Genomic DNA, 20,626 nt, shown 5'->3' on the forward strand with positions numbered 1-20,626 from the left:
CACTCCAGGGAGATACAAAAATGCAAGTCTTTATGAAGCTCCTTCACAACAAGTCTGAACCTCGATCCACGACTTATAAAAAATTAATTAAGAAGTGCAAAAGTGAAAACTTCTCAAGTCTAGTTTTATACAAATTGAGGACCCATTCTAAAATGACATGAAATGGTCTTTATAGTAAAATTAAAAACAAACTGTCAATAAAAATTGCTGAGAGTTGTTGGAACTGCCTTCATCAAAATATGGGATTTGAATTTCAAAAATAGAATTCAGATAAGATTTGAAGAGATTCATCGCATCTAGGCCTTCTCTTGTATCTTCAACCGACAAATTGAAAGCATGGTTTGGATTTCTGGAGGATGACTCATCCTGGAGTGTAATTGTCCTGCGCATGTGGCATCTGAGAGCTCGGGCATCATGCAATCAGTGGCATCAACAAGGCACTTGATAGTCATCTGTTGGCTATGTGTCTTGACCACAGTGGACCAATACACATCCTAGTTAAGACCTTGTACTCTGTTGAACTTCTTTTCCTTGGTGTCCAAATCTTGCTTCCATTGCTTCTCTAAGACTTTCACCTTTGTAATTTTTCCTGGGGAACAATCAGAAATTAAATTGGCACAATATAATTTATCATTCACCAGCTCAATAACATTATTCATTATAGCCCTGGTCTTGGAGGTAGCTCTTTCTACTCTTATTAACTGTGTTTCATATTTAAAACAATATCTCTTTATGAGACTCTTTAATTTTAGGTAATTTAGTAGCTCTTCCATCTTCTGTGCTTTGCCAGGAGACATAATTTGTGACTTTATCACCCGCATCTTCAAATTATAACCTGCTATTAACTACTTGATCAATCATTGATGTTGTTATGATGCATAATGGATCAATAAGTGATATTTTATGATAGAGTAGATTCAGCTGTTGAGATAAAGCCTTATTTGCCTCTAAACCTTGCTTTTTAAATTCTTCAACCATGGGATAATATTTGAATTGTCCCAAAGAGAATTGTAACTATGTGATTTGGTCTTCATTAGATTTAATCTCTTGATGATGCGTCAATTTAAGCTGCTCAAGCTCTTGAGACAGTTATTGTTGTCTCTGAATGGCCTGCTAGTTAATTTTCTGCTTTTCCCTTCAAGCTGCTCATTCTTTTGTTTCTCTACTGTTAACTGTTCCTCAAGTTGATTAACCTTTTGCTGCTCTGCTACCATCTATTCTTTAAGTTGATTAATATTTTGATCCTTTTCCTTGATCAATTGATTCACTTCAGTTTCCTTATCAATTATAGCAGTTGTGTATGCCACTGCAAATTGGGATGACTTAGTCAAATCCTCGGAAGGATTGACCTCTGAATCTTTCCATATGACATTCATAAATTCAGATTGAGAAGCTGTGGATGATGTTTGATCTATTTTCCTCTTTTTCCTCTACCTATTGACTACAACCCTGTGTTTTGGGCTGTAAAACACATCCAAGGGTGGAATCTCCTCAATATTCAATGTAATCTCCCCTCAAGGATTTTCAGGGATTATTTCTATCTCTTTTCAAGTTGTTTCTTTGTTGGGTGTCTCTTCAATCACAATATCATTAATAATGGGCCATTGTGTTTCATGAGGCACAGACATGATAATGTTTTGACGATCATTCTGACTTTTGATCTGTTCATCAAATTGCTCCCATTCTTTAATCAATATGGGATCAATGTGAAAATCAGTGTTTAGTTGTTCACTGGCCTTATCACTTGTCTCAACTTCTCCAGTGACATTCTCAATTACCTTCTCTTCACTATGTTCTTCCTGCTGAATGATTGGTGTAGTACTTAATAAATCCAAACGTACTGTCAGTAACCTCTGTGTCCTGTATTCAATGAATTTGTCCATTTTCTCAGCACTCAATTTGAATTTTTCCAGATGGCTTAGTGTTGAGAATAATTCTACTGAAGAAAATAAGTCATCAAACTCATCTTCCTCATGCAAGAATTTATTAACTTTCATCAGAGTGGCGAAATTGAAAGCAACCTTCTTTGGTTCATATTGTCTTATAGGGATAACAACTAGACTTAGATCCTTTGTCTTGTTTGCTTCTTTATCGGCATATTTAAAATCATGTGATGAGTAAGTTCTGCAGCGAAGAGGAAAGGCAAGCCACAACTATTTCTTGGAGTCTTTAAGATTACTAGAAATCCATTTTTCTACTATCTGGTAGGCTACTTCCCTGCTAATAGCTTATCTAGAATGTAAAGTGGAAGGACATGAGGATCTATAATACTTCCAAAAACCCTAACATAGGTGAATGTATCTTTCCCAAACCAACTTCCGATTGAGGTTAAATCAATGCTAGCCTCATCAGATAGTTCAGGAGCAAGTTTATTAAAGATAGCTTGACGGATGAGTAAAATGAAAACATGGCAAATCCTGTATAAATGATTCTTGTATTCAGACTTCCATAAGTATTTATGGTAAATATGAATGGGGGTTGGGTTCTGAACAGTCCATTTCCAACCTACTATGGGAAAATCAGAATTAAAACAAATTGTGTCAGCTATGTAAGTACTCATATGGAATGGGGGCACAACTCGAGTAGTGACAAATCTGTTCTTTCTATAATCGAGTATTTGACTAGCCATTTTGTCTAGTAGGATAGTTGCTGAGTCCATCACAAAGGAGTTTATTGCTGCTTCTATCAATGGAACCATCTCAATAGAAAATCTAGTAGAATCGGAGCTTCCAAAGAGTCTACACATCATAGCAGCAACATAACAATATGGAGATGCCAAGGAGTCCACGGAATACATACTAGATGATTCATGTTTGTGCTTGCTAGGAAAGTGTCTCCATTGCTTGATAGGGTCTGATTCTATGTCATTCTCCTTGGTGAAAGCTTCCAAGAATGCTTTGTTGTAGTGTTGCTGGGATCTGGCAAGTGATACATTCTCTTGACATCTTCTGGTTTGAAGGATCCAAAAATTCTTCCATCAACTATGAAGAGAGCTCTATTTGTTATGTTAATGCTCTCTACTACCCATCTTACCATATCATTATATGGTAAAATCTTTGCACAGGCCACTATTCGATGGAGGAAAGAGCTGGCCAAATCATTGAGCGTGTTTTCTGATTTATTAATTCCATCAGCTGTTGCTTCTTCTTCTATCTCCTTTAGATCTTCATTTTCAAGCAAAGCATATATGCCTTCCCACAAGGTCTTACCAAAGCTTAGACAAGTAGTATCTGAGATTAATGCCAATTTTCCTTGTCCTTATTCCACTGTAAGGGGAGCCTTTGTCTTTCAAGCTCTCTTAGACATTTTGACTCACTGCGTGATTCTAGATTTACGCTGCAAAATGAGAAAGAGAAGCATGATAGGCGAAATACTTTGAAAGGAGCCAATACAAATAATTACAGACTAAAAGTAGTTATGTGCATCAAAAGATCTCATATAGTACATAGCCACAAAGGATGAAATCCTTAAAGGATTGTAACCATATCTGCCTCTTAATGCATTACCGTATCCTCATAACGTGAAACTTTAATGCTGAATTAATATATGTCACATCACACATCTTCCAATAGTCCTTTTAGAACAGGTGTCACAACTTTGTGATTTTGCGATTAGTGATTATATTATTTTAATACTTGTAGAGCCATTGCATTTCGCAAATCGGGAGTTACAAGCGCTATGTCCAAAAGAATTCCTTATATTGTTGTGATTGATGAGTGATCAGCTGGCATGTAGAGTTGGTGGGTTCGTTTCAAACTTGGAAAATCATGTTTTTCTTTATAATTGATTTAAGATTATATCGCAAGTGATCATAGTATATGCTACTTGTTTCCATTGGGAGCGTGGTATGAGATGCGATTGCGATAGTTACATCGCATTGCAAAGTTTCAACGGAGTGGTTTCAATGTTTTCCTATGGATCGGCAAAATGCGATATGCAATAGTCTTATCGCATTGCAAGGTTTCAATGGAGTGCCCCAACTTATTCCTCAGAATTACTGATATGCGAAATGCGATAGTTATATCACATCGCATGTTTGTAAATGCATTTATTTCAATTTAAAACTTTGTGATGAGGCATTTGCAATGACTTTGATTGCATCACAACTTTTCAAACGGATGTTCATTGGTCTTAAGCAATTGTGATTTGCGATGAGCAGTTCCAAACACTCATAAAGAAACTTTATATGAAAAGTATGGAAAATCTATTTTTACTCAAAAGGTTTTATTTCTTTCTATATCCTACAGGGGACCTATTTCTTATTTAGCATCTTTAGATTAAGATTAAAAATCTAAAATGGGGGGGGGTTGTTGTATAGCACAACAGGTACCATAGTACAATCTATATGTGTGAATGAATGATTTTATGTCAAACACCACACAGAGTCTTTCATTCGAAGGCCATTGATGTAAATCTGTCACCAAGAGTGAGGAAAAATTCCATTGATGTATAAAATCACCAAGGTACCAAAGGGATCTTTCTAAGTTAACTTCCTGGATAATGTGTTGATGTCGATAGGAAATGACTTGTCGCAAGAGGGCCTTGATGTATCCCCCATCAACGACTTGAAATGGGTATCATGAATTAGATAGAATGATCAGAATGATGCTAATACAGAACTAGATCAGGAAATGAAAACATGGAATGGAGGCTTAAGATTATTACAACAGATATCAACTGAATGAATTCTCTTGAACACAGTGGAGACACTGAATGGAGCTAGCAGCATTGACCCAAAACCAAAATGGAGGCTCTAAAAATGGTATGATAACCAAAGGACAAGTAGATTACCCAACGCAATAGCTATGAAGATGAAGTGGAAGAGTGTTGTGTTCAAGAGAGAATTGCTTCCATTAGCAAACGGAATACCCTTTTTTCCAAATTTCCCCAACCATAATGGTCAGTACCTCTTTATTTTGTAACAAGCTCGAGGAGGATAACATATGCTTGATCTGTAAGTTCACCCTTTGGATGAATCCCTCTTGAGTATGTTTAATGAACCCTAAGAAGGAATGGTTCAACCTTGTCATGTTCGACAATTCCATTGTCATTTGATGTTTTAATGAGTCCAACATAGGTAAAACTTGACATATTTTTCATGTTTTGAGTGTTTGAAAAGGAGGTTAAAAAATAAGACTCCAGATTTCCCTTTTCGTAGATAGTCTTTCAAGTCCTAAAAGGTAGAAGACAATACTCAAGAGAATCTCCTAACCATGTTCAACTAAGGTATTCCTTTTTCGTAAATAGTCTATCTAAGTCCGAAAAAGGGTTAAACTTATACTGAGTAGACGTCTTTTCATTTACTTTTACGAGTTCAAAAAGACAAGTGCTCGAAAAAATTTTCACATTTTGGGAGTCCGAAAATGGCTGAAAGAGGACTCCAAGAGGTTCCTTTTTACTAGGTTTACAGAGCTCGAAAAAGCGATAAATATATACTCCTTAGTCAAAATAACCTATTTAAAGCATGATAAAAACCTATTAACAGTTGTCAACTTGCTCAAAACATCACAAAAACAAGTAAACATACCTATTTCATAGTAAAAATGAAGCATTTTCAGGTTAGAACATTAAAGATGAATAAAATAATGTGAGAAATGACCATAAGTACTCAAAATAACTCTTCATTTTCACCATTTCACATTTACCTCTATCATTGAGAGTTTTGAGCCCTTTTTCCCTCGATCTTCTGCAACTAATTGTGCCCAATCCAGTGGACCATTCCGAGTATTGTTGCTTCCAGGTAGGAGCTAAAACACTTCTCATGGTCCAATTTTGTGATTTCAAGCAAATGATTTGAGTTTTTTAGGGCCCTAGGATTCATAGAGTACACCCTAGGACAAACACACCCCCCAGTATCAAAATCTGCATTGTACCTAGGTAGACTAGCACTGCAGGGAGAGGATCAATTCTCTGTGATACACTAGTGGGGTGTGTTGGGTGTAAAATACCATATTGTTTATTAGTTTTCCCTCAATTTTGTTATGTTTTTTGCATGAAGAGGAGCCTAATGAATCTTTTGTTGATGTTCCAGGTGTTCATTAGCACAAAATTTCATTCATTTGGAGAGAAAGAGAACATGAGGGATATGATTTAAATGCGGAAAAATTCTTTTGGCTTCCTAGTTGAGGCAATAGATGGAATTGTTGAAATACCTTGTTCATTCATGGGATGTTCAAGCACAAGAATTCAAGTTTGGAGAACATATGCTCGAGATAAAGTTAGAGGATATCTACTTTATAACCGGTTTATCTGAAATATGTGCCCCCATCTCTCTTCTAGGCAGGATAAGTGGTGGGGAGATAGTGAAATATTATATCAGCACCTATTGTATACCTTGAGCCCATCCGACAAAGGATGGAAATATCATCATAAAAGATGTAACCCAGTTACCTTTGAGAACAATCCTATCAATTATCATGAGCTTGACATGTAGATCGATACTACATGTGGCAAGTAAATCATACATGCAGTACGAGGTGGAGTATCTAGAGCCAAAAATATTCAACTGGAGGTGAGGGAGTTCTAGTCAATATGAAAGAAAACTGACTAAAGCAGGAGAGGGGAAGTTAAAGAACATCAGATGGCTCAATTCTAGTCTATTTTTCTCTATAACAGGTGACATTACTTCAACCTCAAGAGATTATACTTGAGCCTATTGATCCGAGGATACCATGGATGAAGAGGTGGATAGATCACATGGCCCAACATGCAGGTCTGTCGGCGATCAGATTCTCACTAGCCTTCTTTGGGTTGTTGCATACACAGTTCACCATGATTAATGACCATCCTTATGCAAGGATGTATTTTCATGATGATCCCGACCTCATGCTGCCCAAGGGTGAGAAATGGGATGCTACATGTAAAATTCAACCATTTATGTTTTTGGAATTTTTACAATATTTTGTGTTTTTTATGTTTCTTAAGACTAAATTATTCATTTTTTCATGTAGACGTGGGATTAGTTTGACCAGTGGGCACTTCATATTTTCATCGTGTAGAGAGATAACCACATGCGGAGGTTGTGGAACCTATATAGGTTGATGCGGTAGGACGACATGCGCTACGAGATCTTGAGGTATTTGAGATCCTATCAGAGGTGGAGTGCCACATGGAGGGGTTGAAACATGGGATTGATGAGACCAAGGCTAACAATATTCTGATGCGACTTTAGTGACACACTATTAGAGTGCCTAGCTGTATTGGTCGATTGTTGCGCAAGATAACTCGTGCAGTGTGATTTTATCATGAGCACCATTGATTTGTCTACTTAGACCTTAGCATGTATTTTTTTTAGATGGTCGATGTAGCAATATGTGTCTCAAGGCACAAATTTTGTAAAAGCAAACTTGATATATATATATATATATATATATATATATATATATATATATATATAGATATAGATATATAGATATATATATATATATATATAGATATAGATATATAGATATAGATATATATATATATATATATATATATATATATATATATATATATATATATATATATATATATCTGTTTCTCAAGACTAAATTATTCATTTTTTTAATGCAGATGTGGGATCAGTTTAACCAGTGGGTGCTTCATATCTTCATCGTGTAGAGAGACAACCACATGCGAAGGTAGTGGAACCAATACAGGTTGATGCGGTAGGATGGCATGCACTACGAGATCTTGAGGTAGTTGAGATCCTATCAAAGGTGGAGTTCCACATGGAGGGGTTGAAGCATGGGATTGATGACACCAAGGTTGACCATATTCTGATGCGACTTCAGTGACACACTATTAGAGTGCCTAGCTGTATTGGTCAATTGTTGCGCAAGATAACTCGTGCAGTGTGATTTTATCATGAGCACCATTGATTTATCTACTTAGATCTTAGCATGTAGTTTTTTTAGATGGACGATGTAGCCATATGTGTCTCGGGGCACAAATTTTGTAAAATCAAACTTGATATATATATATATATATATATATATAGTGTTTCCTAGTTCCTATCGTGCTTTCGATATGATGTGATGTGAATTGAAACTTATTTACATTTGTTTCAAATGTCTGTCTAAAACATAATTAGTTAGGGCATCTGCTAATGTGTTTATATTTCTAGAAATATGTTCATATCATATAAAATCAAAATATATTTCCAAAAGATGCACTCTCAAAAGCATGTGAATAATGGCATGATTTCTCACTAAATAAACATTAGCAAGTTGTAGTACTATGAGCTATGAGTCAAGCTTGATGACTATACGAAGGATACCATGTAAAATACCATCATATAGGTGCTCAACCATGACACTATACTCAATGATGTTGTTAGTAGTGTAACCAATGCAAATTCCTTACATACTCACTAACTCACCATTTGGAGCAAAGATAGCCCATGCTGTGGAGGACATGTTCTGAGTACTCTGACTAGCACCATTTGCATAGCCAATATATGATTCGAGAGAAGTTGACATATGCAAACCAAACATAAAATTGATCAACAAAAATCAAAGGAAACTCTGAAGAGACACACTATAAACACACTCAACACACCTATAGATAGTATGTATGCAGTATACAATGCATGGGATCAAGCATAATATTTTTTGAGGTACAAGCCATTCTAAGGTTGAGCCAGCAGACCTCCATCAAAGTCTACTAACTCATAGTCCCCTTTTGCAAGGACTTGATTGACAATGTATGGACCCAACCACATGGGTTGGAACTTTCATAGACCTAACTTATCGACCTCCTAGTCATACAAGAGAACTAGGTCTCCTTCCAAGAAGATACGAGGCTTGACATTCTTATCATATTGCACCTTGACATGTATTTTATGAGCTTCATTGGCTAAAGAAACATCATGCCAAGTTTCATCCAAACAAGTTAAATTTAAAATGCGCTCCTCCTCTACAAAAGTGGTCGGGAGAATTTTGACAAGTATTTTTAACAATGGAATTTCACATTTGATGGGGAGGATAGCTTCCAGGGTATAGACCAATTGAAAGGGTGTGAATATGGTAGCAGTCCTAACTGAGGTTCGGTATGCCCACAAGGTATAATAAAGAAGCAAGTTCCAGTCTGATTTTTGGACCCCTACCATATGTTGAAGCATAGTCTTAAGAACTTTGTTAATATCCTCAACCTATCTATTAGCCTGAGGATAGTAGGGAGTGGAACTTTCATGTGAAATTCCCAACTTAGAAGTTAGTTCAGTCATCATGTGATTCCAGAAATGTTTCCTGTGATCCGTAACTATTTGTTGTGGAACACCAAACCTACTAATAACATAATTAAACAAAAATTATGCAATCATTTTTACCGTGTTGTTAAAAGTGGGCATCACCTCGGCCTACTTAGTGAAGTAGTCAACAACAACAAGATATAACTATGCCCCCCGACTGAGTGAGGGTTACATGTCAAAAAGTAGATACCCCATTTCTCGAAGGGACCAAAAGCTACAACGGGATGCAATGGAGCAGGTGGTGCATGAATCTTACGATCCTAGATCTAGCATGCATGACACTTCTAGACGATGAGGATGTAGTCATTAAAAACGGTAGACCAAAATTAACCAGCGTGTAAGATCTTATATGTGATAGCATAACCAGATAGATGTCCACCACATGCCCTCGAGTGGCATCCATTAAGGACATTCTCGGCATCCTCAAGGGTGAGGCACCTCTATAATATTGTACCAATACCTTGATAGTAAAGGGTGTCGCCGATAATAACATAATTTTAGGATTTGTATCGAATACGTCATTGCTCAGAGTGAGAGGTGTTAGGTCAAAATTCTGGGTTTGGAGATAGATCGGAAAATATCCATACCATGGGTTAGATGAAGATATTAGTAACAATGATTCATCAAGGATAGCATCTTCAGATGTAGATTTGGAAACAAAGGGAAGGAAGATCACACATTAGATCAACCAAAACTAAGGATTTCTTCAACTTGCATGTGATGATTTTCACATTGAACTCTTAGAGTACTTTCCCCCCAGAAATTGACGTGATAGTATATATGTCATAGGGTTGCAATCCAAAATGACCATAGTTTTCCTAAGGAAGATGTAATGGCAAAACATTTGGATGGCTTGAATGATTGCCAAAGCCAACTTTTTGACATGAGTATATTTTATTTTGGTATCTTTAAGGTTCGGAATCAGATAATAAATAGGATTTTCAATCCCTATATTATCTTCTTGGAGCAATACCATTGCTATAGTAGAAATGGCAGTAGCGAGATACAAGAAATAGTTGCGTTGATAATCAAGGGGATATAGTGTAGAAAATGTGTGATAGGTTAACTCGATAATGCAATATAAATCAAAGCAAAATACTATAACCAACTTCTACTATCGATTTGCAGAAGATTAAAGATTGAGCTGAACAATATAACCAGAAGAAGAAGAATCAATGGCACAATACACATGAAAATACTTTGGAGAAAGCCTCAGCTAAAAACCCCACACTATTGTATTATCATACACGGTGGAAATACATAGGAATTATACAAAGCCTTAGCTCTCACAGCTAGCCAACTCTCAGTACAATCCTCACAGATGCTCATAGGCAATCTTGGCTTCTCTCCAGCCTTCTTATCTTCCCTCCAAGCTCCTATTTCCTTGTGTTGTTCCTTGTGGATGATTAGCCTATTACGAAGTGGAAAACCATTCCTTCAAAACTGCGCAATCCTCAAGGATTAATCCTTGACTGCATGCATGAGTTTTCTCCATGAGAAAACACATGTAATTGATAGTAAACTATCCTCAAACATTAATCTCAACTAGGTCTTTCTCATAATAGACATGCATGATTTTCTGATGAGGGAATCCTCAGTTAATTGGAGTAGCACTAGTTGAGTGCATTAATGCATCAACTGACTGTTAACTCACTATTAGTTCCTCAAATAGTTTGGAACTAATTTAACTGGACTTAACTCAATAAACTGAGTTAACTAATTACAACTCAAATATAGCTCAATCTTATCTCCTTAATTTAAGGGATAACTCTTGCATGACTTCAGAAAGACTTCTAACTTGAATTTCTCCAACTAATTAATTTAAAAGAGATTAATTAATTATGTCCAAGTAGTTGTTAAGGCAAAATTCGATTTTAATTCACAATTTAATTGAAGGACAAATTAAATTGGAATATTCTTGTTTCCATATTTCAACATATAGAAGAGACGCACAAACCAATATATCTTCAAGGCATCAAAATGTTTCTGAGAAGCATCGTCCCAATGGAAGGGAACCCCTTGTTTTAGTGAGCAAGTGAATCCTTTGGTCATCTCAGCGTAATTAGGGATGACTCTCCATAGGAAGTTAGCTTTCCCTTTGAGTCTTTGTAACTGAACAAGAGAAGAAGGTGTAGGCAAGTCAAAGATGGCTTGCACTTTTAGGGGATCAATATGAATTCCTTGTTTTGAAATAACAAAATGGAGGAGTGAACCATAACCGACATAGAACACAAATTTGTGCGGGTTAATTCGAATGTTAGAATGTATACAATAAAGGAAAATAACCCTTAAATGCATCAGGTGATCAGACCAATGTTTGGAATAAGTAGGGAGATCATCTAAATAGGGTTGCACGATATGTTTAATAGCATGAAAAGCATAATCCATAGCATTTTGAAACATTTCCCCAGCATTCTTCAACCCTAATAGGAGTTTTTGATAAGAAAAGGTACCATAGGGACAAATAAATGAAATCTTTGTTTACTCTGCCATGTTATGCTCTTAACCTGCAAATCAATACCCAAGCGAAGAAAAGATACAGAGAACACAAAATATGCGAAGGAAATATACCCAGAACACAGAATAGGAATGATTTTATTATTCAGAGAGAAATGTTCACAGGCCTCTTCGAGGGGGCAACCTCCAATAGAGTAGAGCTCGATTACAAAACAAGACACAATGCTCCTCGCAGGGAGTCTCTATCCTTTATATATGACTCATACATGCAATACCACGAGCCAATATCGTGGGTTTTATTAATACCATCTATCTAATACTACCACCTATTTACCATCTATCTAATACTTCCGCCCATTTGCAACTAACTGTGGTCCCGTTATTAATTGCGGGTTAACCACTTACAAATATTAATATGGGCTTTATTGACTCTTGACTCTGACGTGATCCCAAGACATAAATAAGGGGGTTAGGGTGGGACCCTAACATGCCCTCCCCCTTAAGACTAGCCTTGTCCTCAAGGCTGAAGCTGCGGAAACTGCTAAAGAATAGTGGCTGGTTCCCAAGTTGCATCTTCCGGAGAGGTGTCTTTCCATTTGACGAGGACCTCCTTAATCATGCGGCCGCGCAGGTGCTTGTCTCTTGTGTCTAGAACCTGTTCAGGTTGAAGCCAGATTGACCCTTCTTCGTCCAATTCAGGTAGACTGGTTTGAACTCGGCAATTGTTCCCAATCACTTTCTTGAGGCACGATACATGGAAAACTGGGTGGATTTTTGCTGTAGGTGGCAAAGCCAACTTGTAAGCCACTTCTCCAATGCGCTGAAGTACTTGGTATGGTCCATAGAATTTTGGGGAGAGCTTTTGACAACCCTTGTCTTTGAGTGATGTTTGCTTATATGGTTGCAGCCTCAAAAAGACCTGATCCCCTTCTTGAAATTGGCGCTCTGAGCGATGTTGGTCAGCCTGTTGCTTCATACGGTTCTGAGCTTGATGAAGATTCTCGCGCAGATGGGCAAGCATGGTTGCGCGGTGTTGTAGGAGTTGATCCACGGCTTGTACTTTGGAGCACCCCGTGAGATAAGAAGTAGGGGAAGGCGGAAGTTGTCCATAGACTGCTTCATAGGGAGTCATTTTGGTGGTGGCATGATAGTTGGTGTTATACCACCACTCCGCCAGAGGTAACCACTGTACCCAAAGGTGTTGCTTTTCTGAAGTGAAACACCTAAGGTAGGTTTCTAGACATTTGTTGACGGCTTCGGTTTGACCATCTGTTTGCGGATGATATGAAGTACTGAGTTTGAGTTGAGTGCCTTGTATTCTGAAGAGCTCCTGCCAAAAATTACTGGTGAAGATTGGGTCACGGTCGGATACAATAGAAGTGGGCATGCCATGCAATTTGAAGATCTGATCCATGAAAGTTTGAGCAACCAAGGTTGGTGTAAATGGGTGGTGTAGGGCACAGAAATGAGCATACTTCGATAGTCAGTCCACAACCACCATGATGACTGACTTGTTCCCAGACTTTGGAAGACCTGTAATGAAATCCATGGAAACCTCTGTCCAAATTGACGCCGGAATGGGCAATGATTGTAATGTGCCTGGTGTGTTGACGGTTTCCCCTTTGTGGCGTTGACAGACGTCACATTCTGCTACGAAAGTAAGGATGTCCTGTTTCATGCCGGTCCAAAAAAATGATCTTCTGGTGCGAGCATACATCTTCTGAAAACCCGAATGTCCTGCAATGGGAGATGAGTGCAATTCGGCCAAAATGCGAATTTTGAGGGTGGATGTTGGTGATATTACGACTCTGTCCTTGTAGCGAAGAATATCATTCTGCCACGAGTAGCCCTTGCTGGAATTAGGATTTGCCTGCAATTGAGAAATGAGTTGGGAGAGTCCTGGATGTGAAAACCATTCCCTACGAGCCTCTTCAATCCAGTCTGGAATGGGGAGGGAAATTGCGAGCAGAGTACTTTCCTCCTCAAATTGGCGCGACAATGCATCTGCTACCCTGTTGTCTTTCCCTTTCTTGTAAATGATCTCATAATCATATCCCAGCATTTTGGCTAACCATTTATTTTGTTGAGGGGAAGAGAGGCATTGCTCCAAAAAATATTTAAGACTGTGATGATCTGTGCGGATTTGGAAACGTCGCCCCAACAAGTAAGGTCTCCAGGTCTCGACTGCATGTAATATGGCCATCATTTCCTTCTCGTAGGTAGATTGGCCCAGATTCTTCCCACTTAGTTGTTGGCTGGTGAAGGCCAATGGTCGCCCTTCCTGCATTAAGACCGCTCCAATACCTTTTCCCGAAGCATCACATTCAATGACAAATGATTTGGTGAAGTCCGGTAGTGCTAAGACAGGAGTGGAACACATGGCAGTTTTTAGAGCGGTAAATGCCTGTTGTGCTTCCTCATTCCAGAAGAAGGAATTTTTCTTTAGGAGTTGCGTTAGGGGCTTCGCTATGCGGCCATAGTTGCGGACAAATTTACGATAATAGCCTGTGAGACCCAAAAATCCTCTCAAGCTTTTCAAGGTCTTAGGTTGAGGCCATTCTTGCATGGCCTGGATCTTTTTGGGGTCCACCTTGACACCTTTGCGCCCCACAATGTGGCCCAAATACTCAACTTCTTCCATGCCAAACGAACACTTAGACATCTTGACAAATAATTTATGTGTTTGGAGCAGTTGCAAGAGTAGATCTACATGCTGAAGATGTGCCGCCCAAGTGCCACTATAGATGAGGATGTCATCGAAGAATACAAGGACAAATTTTCTGAGATATGGTTTGAGGAGGTGATTCATAAGGCTCTGAAAAGTAGATGGGGCATTACAGAGACCAAATGGCATGACGAGGAACTCGTAATGGCCTTCATGAGTTCGGAAAGCTGTCTTGGGAATGTCGACTTCCTTCATGCGAATTTGGTGATAGCCTGAGTGAAGATCCAACTTAGTGAAGAATTGAGCCCCATTGAGTTCGTCCAGCAAATCGTCAACCACTGGGATGGGAAATTTATCTTTGACTGTTAACTTATTGAGGGCCCTGAAGTCGGGACACATCCGCCACTCCCCATCTTTCTTGAGGACCATGACCACTGGGGATGAATAAGGACTAATGCTGGGACGAATGACACCTGCTTCCAACAATTCCTTGATGATTTTTTCTATTTCATTCTTTTGGGTGAACGGATATCTGTATGGCCGCACATTTGGGGGTTGGGCCCCTGGAACCAATGTGATGCTATGATCATGTTCCCCTCGCGAGGGTGGAAGCTCATGAGGCTTGTCAAAGACCGTCCGATGTTTATTTAAAATCTGTTGCATCTCAGGATGAACTGGTGGAGATATGGTGTCTACTACCTGGATGGCATTAAATTGAGCTACCACTCCATGATGGCCCTTTTTTAACAATTTTTCCATTCTATGCGAGCTGATGATAGAGGGGGCTCCTGCCTGAAGTCCACGGAGGGTATGTGTGGAGTTGTTCTGCTTAAAACTCATATATAACTCCTGGAAATCCATTGTGATTGGCCCAAGGGTGCGGAGCCATTCAGCACCTAGGACAATGTCGCATCCCCCCATGTGTATGGCAAACATGTGGGTTTTCAACTGATAATCCCCCATTTGAAGTTTGACATTTTCACAGCGGCCTTCACATTTCATTGTGCCCCCATCTGCAATTTGGACCTGGAAGTTAGAGACTGCCCGTACATAACAATGCGCTGCTTCGGCGATTTTTTGATGGATGAAATTATGGGTACTTCCACTATCAATCAAGACTATTACTGGGCGATGTTTAAGAAAACCCCTGATTTTGAGAGTTTGAGGGGAAGAGATTCCTGCCAACGCATTGAGTGAAATAACTGGGTCATCAGATACAATCTCCTTTTGGTTGTCTTCTTCGATCGCCTCCGGTTCCTCAAGAGGTGGATCTTCCTCGGTGGAGCTGTAGTCAGTGGCATCTATTTGAAAAAACTTGGGCTCCTTGCATTTATGCCCAGGGGAATACTTTTCATCACAGTAGAAACATAGTCCTTGCTTTCTTCTCTCGGCCATTTCCTGAGGGGACACCTTTTGGACCTTAAGTGTCTGAGTCGTGGTATGAGCTTGTGGGGGACGACCTTTAGTGGGGAAATTGGGGCGGCTGTATTGGGCTGTTATGGCACGCTCCACCTTATGGGCTACCTGGCAAGCCTCCGTCAATGTGGGAGGGTGGTGGAGTAGAACTTGAGCTTTGATGGCTTCTTTAAGACCACTGATAAAACATTCCGTGTAGAACTCATCTGAGAGATGGTCATTGCAGAAGGCCAAGGCTTCAAAAGTGGTGATATATTCATCCACTGTACCTATCTGTCGGAGCTTAGTGAGACGGCCCAAAAAGGAGTCTCCTTGTTCAAAGTGATCTCGAAGAGCTTTGGAAAATTGGGCCCAACTCGAAAAAGGTGCATTGCGACGTTGATGCCATTCTGCCCATTGCCATCGTTTATTGTCCAAGTACATGGTCCCCACTCCAATCTTTGTCCAATCATCTTGGAGATGATTCAATTTGAAATACTGTTCCATGTGTGCTAGCCATGCGGACGGGTTAGAACCATCAAATTTCTGTATATCCAACTTGGGAGGTCGCTGACTATCCAACTTAGGAGGTGGTGGATGGGTGTGCCAGACGTGAGGAGAGTGGCTAGACTCACCCTCAAGGTGTATATGGTCATTATATGGTACCTCAAGAGCTGGCTCCTTGCCCTTAGCGAGTGCTTGCCGTACCATGCTCGATAGGTCTTTAAGCGAATCTTTGAGCTCGTTCATATCTGTTTCAAGTTTCTCTAGTCTTTCATTGGCCATTGCTTGAGCTCTAGTTTCTACCATACACCAACTTGATGAAAATTTGGGACCACCAAAAAAAAATTTCTAAGAAATTGAATGGTACCACCGTGCTCAGCTCGTTGTCCTGATGCTGATGGGCTAGGTCACAAATAAGCACTTCGGAAGATCTCAGACTTTTTTTTTTTTTTTTTTTTTTTTTCGGAAAACTCCTAACGGAGTTTTACTCCTTCCTGATCAATACTGCAGTCGCCAAATCCTTAAACTGTCAATGCCGCCAAAAGTCCTGCGAAAATCATATCCAGGTACAGGAACCCTTCGCAACTATTCCGATCTGGTGGATCTGAGAGATCTGAATGGTGGAACAACTGCTGCTGCTGATCTGGAATATCTGATCTGATCTGGTGGGTGGATCTGAGAGATCTGAATGGTGGAACAACTGCTGCTGCTGATCTGGAATAGATGATGTGTGATCCCCCGATAGAAAGGGAACTATGGTCTTGGGGAGTGTCAGGTGCTACAGATCGCAATATACATAAGGGTCTGACAGTAGTACTCGGCCCAATGTTTCAGGGCTCTAACTAAGGAGGATCGACCGTACCCTTAGCCGTACAACCCGACTACCCTATCGTACGGGCGAGTAATCTCTCCGAGTGCTGTTCTCGATGTACTGTAGCAACAAGATGGCCGAAGGTTTATCTAAGGCGAGGTTTCAAGGGAGCTAGGGGGCTTCCTATATACCCAGAGGGTACGTGGAAGACAGTCCGTGCGCGGTTCTGTCTAATGCGCTACTACTCGAAGGGGTACCCACAGGGGTTACAAGGGAGTCCAACAGACGTGACCACCTCTTGTATTTCCTGCGTGCATGCCTCCCCAAATCCGCAGGTTTATGCACTTAACGACAGATCCTGTGGTTTAAAGACGCCGGAACACGTCTCTAGCCTAAAAAAATTTTGCTAAAATTTGGAGATCCCACCAAGCCCTGGAAAGTGCTCTGATACCACTTGTTATCCTCTTAACCTGCAAATCAATACCCAAGCGAAGAAAAGATACCGAGAACACAAAATATGCGAAGGAAATATACCCAGAACACAGAATAGCAATGATTTTATTATTCAGAGAGAAATGTTCACAGGCCTCTTCGAGGGGGCAACCTCCAATAGAGCAGAGCTCGATTACAAAACAAGACACAATGCTCCTCGCAGGGAGTCTCTATCCTTTATATATGACTCATACATGCAATACCACGAGCCAATATCGTGGGTTTTATTAATACCATCTATCTAATACTACCGCCTATTTACCATCTATCTAATACTTCCGCCCATTTGCAACTAACTGTGGTCCCGTTATTAATTGCGGGTTAACCACTTACAAATATTAATATGGGCTTTATTCACTCTTGACTCTGACGTGATCCCAAGACATAAATAAGGGGGTTAGGGTGGGACCCTAACATGCCAAGAGAATGTCGATTTGATTATAACCAAAGAATCCATCCATGAGCAAATAAATCTCGCATCCAGTGCAGTCATTAAGAATCTGGTGAATAAACGAGGTCAAATAGTTTCCCTTAGGACTAGAGTGATTCACATCCCAGTGATCAACACATACTTAGATCGTGCCATGTTTCTTCATGACAGGGACAACGTTTGAAACCCAATCAGTTACAGGAATGGGGTGGTATATGAAATCAATCTGTGAAAGATTTTCAACTTCAACCTTAATCTTGGTAGCCTTCTTGGGATGGACTGGATGGAGGCGCTGTCGAACGGGTTTGGAATCATGATACGTTTTAATCTCATGCACTACTATTTTTGTGTCGATACCTGACATTTCTTTGTAAGGCTAGGCAAAGACATCTCTAAACTCATGGAAAAGGGCTCTATAAATCTCGATCTCAGATGGAGAATAAGAAGCTCTACTATATAGATTTTCAACAACCCCTGGTTTGATCAAGATATAGAGAGGAATGGTCTCTTTGATATCTAAAAGTTTCTTTTCAGAGTCGACCTCATAAATAGAGATGGAGTTAGTAAAAGGCTCAAAAAAATTAGGTAAATATACATCACTGATATTATCCTCATTTTGATCTAGTAAGGAGGAATGGTGGTGATGTTCGTCCCACGGCCCATGATCTAGAATCATGATCTCCATGATGCTCTCATTAGTAGGGAATACTTGAGAAAAAGGATAAAAAGACGTGTCGTAATCCAGTGATCAATCTACCCAGTGATAAAAAGACGTTTCATAATCCAGTGATACATATGTGGAAATTTATCATGCTTTGCACAATCAAAAGGAAAATGTTTAGAACCAGATTTATACCTTTCTCTTTCACCTTTATATCCTACATGAGGAGGTGAAACAAATGAAGAAGTGGCTCCCATTAGAACACCATCAATCTCTTCAAGGTTGTTAGAGTTTCCACAACTCCCTGGTTCAAGTGTGTGCTTATGCACACCTGCAATGCAACTCCCTCTTGGTGCTGTTTCAATGGCCTACATGGCAACTATGGAACTTTCTCCTTAAGACTATCCATAGCCAAGACCCAAATACTTAGGCCTTTCCTCAATTATTATTGGCTCAACAATACCTTGTGCATGTCTACACAAGCCTTTTCCTTCATAGCCCATCTTGGAAGTTAGCTTGGAACCTATGCCTCTAGTATGTTTTTCAAAAGAACCAATATAAGCGTCCTTAGAGGAATTTGAAGACAAACTGGAATGATTTACCTCTTCTTCAAGCTAATACTTGAATAAGGCTTCTTGGGAAACAAAGAGCTGTGTCTCCAACTCATGCATCCTTTTTAGGTTTATATTTGCAATATGAAGTTGCCTCTCCATTTCCTAAAATTTGTCAGAAAGAAATTGCTTTTCTTCCTTCATGGAATTCAACTACTCTCTAAGTCTACTACTCTCCCTTCCATCCTCTTACATTTCTCTCACCATATCCATCATGGTGGACAATTATTGCTTCATGTCTTCATCAAAGAATCTTGTGATGAAAACAGAATTTGAGGACCCACTTGTAGAAGTTTTCATTATGCCAATGAACGAAAAAACTTCAACAAGATAAATAAAGAGCTTATTCAACAACCTTTTGCAACCAACCTCTTATGTTTCAAGGATTGCCTCAAAGTCCTTTGGGATAGAAGAATGCCTTCAGCCCTTATTCCTTCTTGTCCTTCTTGGACTGAGCTATCAATACCTTTCTCTTTACCTCTGCAAACTCATAAAATAGTCAGTCTGCAACAAGCATACATCAATCAGAAAATCAAACCTTGACTGCCCAAACTCCTTTCGGACAAGCATTCTTTGCTCTATCAATCAAGCATTCTAATATAACCTTCTTTGAAGGTGGGGTTAACCAATCTTAAGCTCTGATACCACTTGATCTGAAAATGGGGCTTTGAAGGCTTCTTGTCAAACTTACAAGAACCTCTCCCACTTCCAAAGCTTATTTATTCCCAAGTCTTTATGATTAACCAGTGTGGAATTAAATATGTGCTTGAACAGAATGTGTATGCTGGGGTTGTTTATTAAAACTATTTACGTGCTATAATTTAATGTGCTAAAAATGATACATAAATACATATAATAGTAAATAAAGTAGCAGAGACAATGCAGCAATAAAACACACATAGAACATCAATATTAATTTATATTTCACCCAAAACTCTTGGGTTATGTCTCCCTGAGATCTAGTCAACTCGACTAGGCTCTCTGAGATTATGGTAAAGTCCTTTTACAAGCTCCTTGGCTCAATTCCATTGGTTTTACACATAATAATGGGTTTATACACCATTTTATCCCCGGCTCTTGAAGCTCTCAGCTTTTTGGCTCTCGCTCTAGCTGTTGGCTCTGGCTCTTGGCTCTGGCTCTGGCTCTGACTCTTCAGCTCTAGCTTCTTTGGCTCTCAGCAATGTACAACTCTCTGGCTTTTCACTTGATCTCCAAGTGACTCCCTTGGCTGCTCTGCACATTCAGCCTTTGCTTTCTGCGCTACTTGTTTTCATTCTCCCTTGCTCAATTGAGCTCTCTCTATTTCCTTTGAGGTCTTTTCCAGGTTTTTCAGCTTCCCTGGCTATTTCTCTGCGTATCCTTTTCCCT

The sequence above is a fragment of the Pinus tabuliformis genome, chromosome 2_1, assembly GCF_031772625.1.
Source record: "Pinus tabuliformis cultivar Carrire ecotype Pingquan chromosome 2_1, CPIR1, whole genome shotgun sequence".
NCBI classification, from domain to species: Eukaryota; Viridiplantae; Streptophyta; class Pinopsida; order Pinales; family Pinaceae; genus Pinus; species Pinus tabuliformis.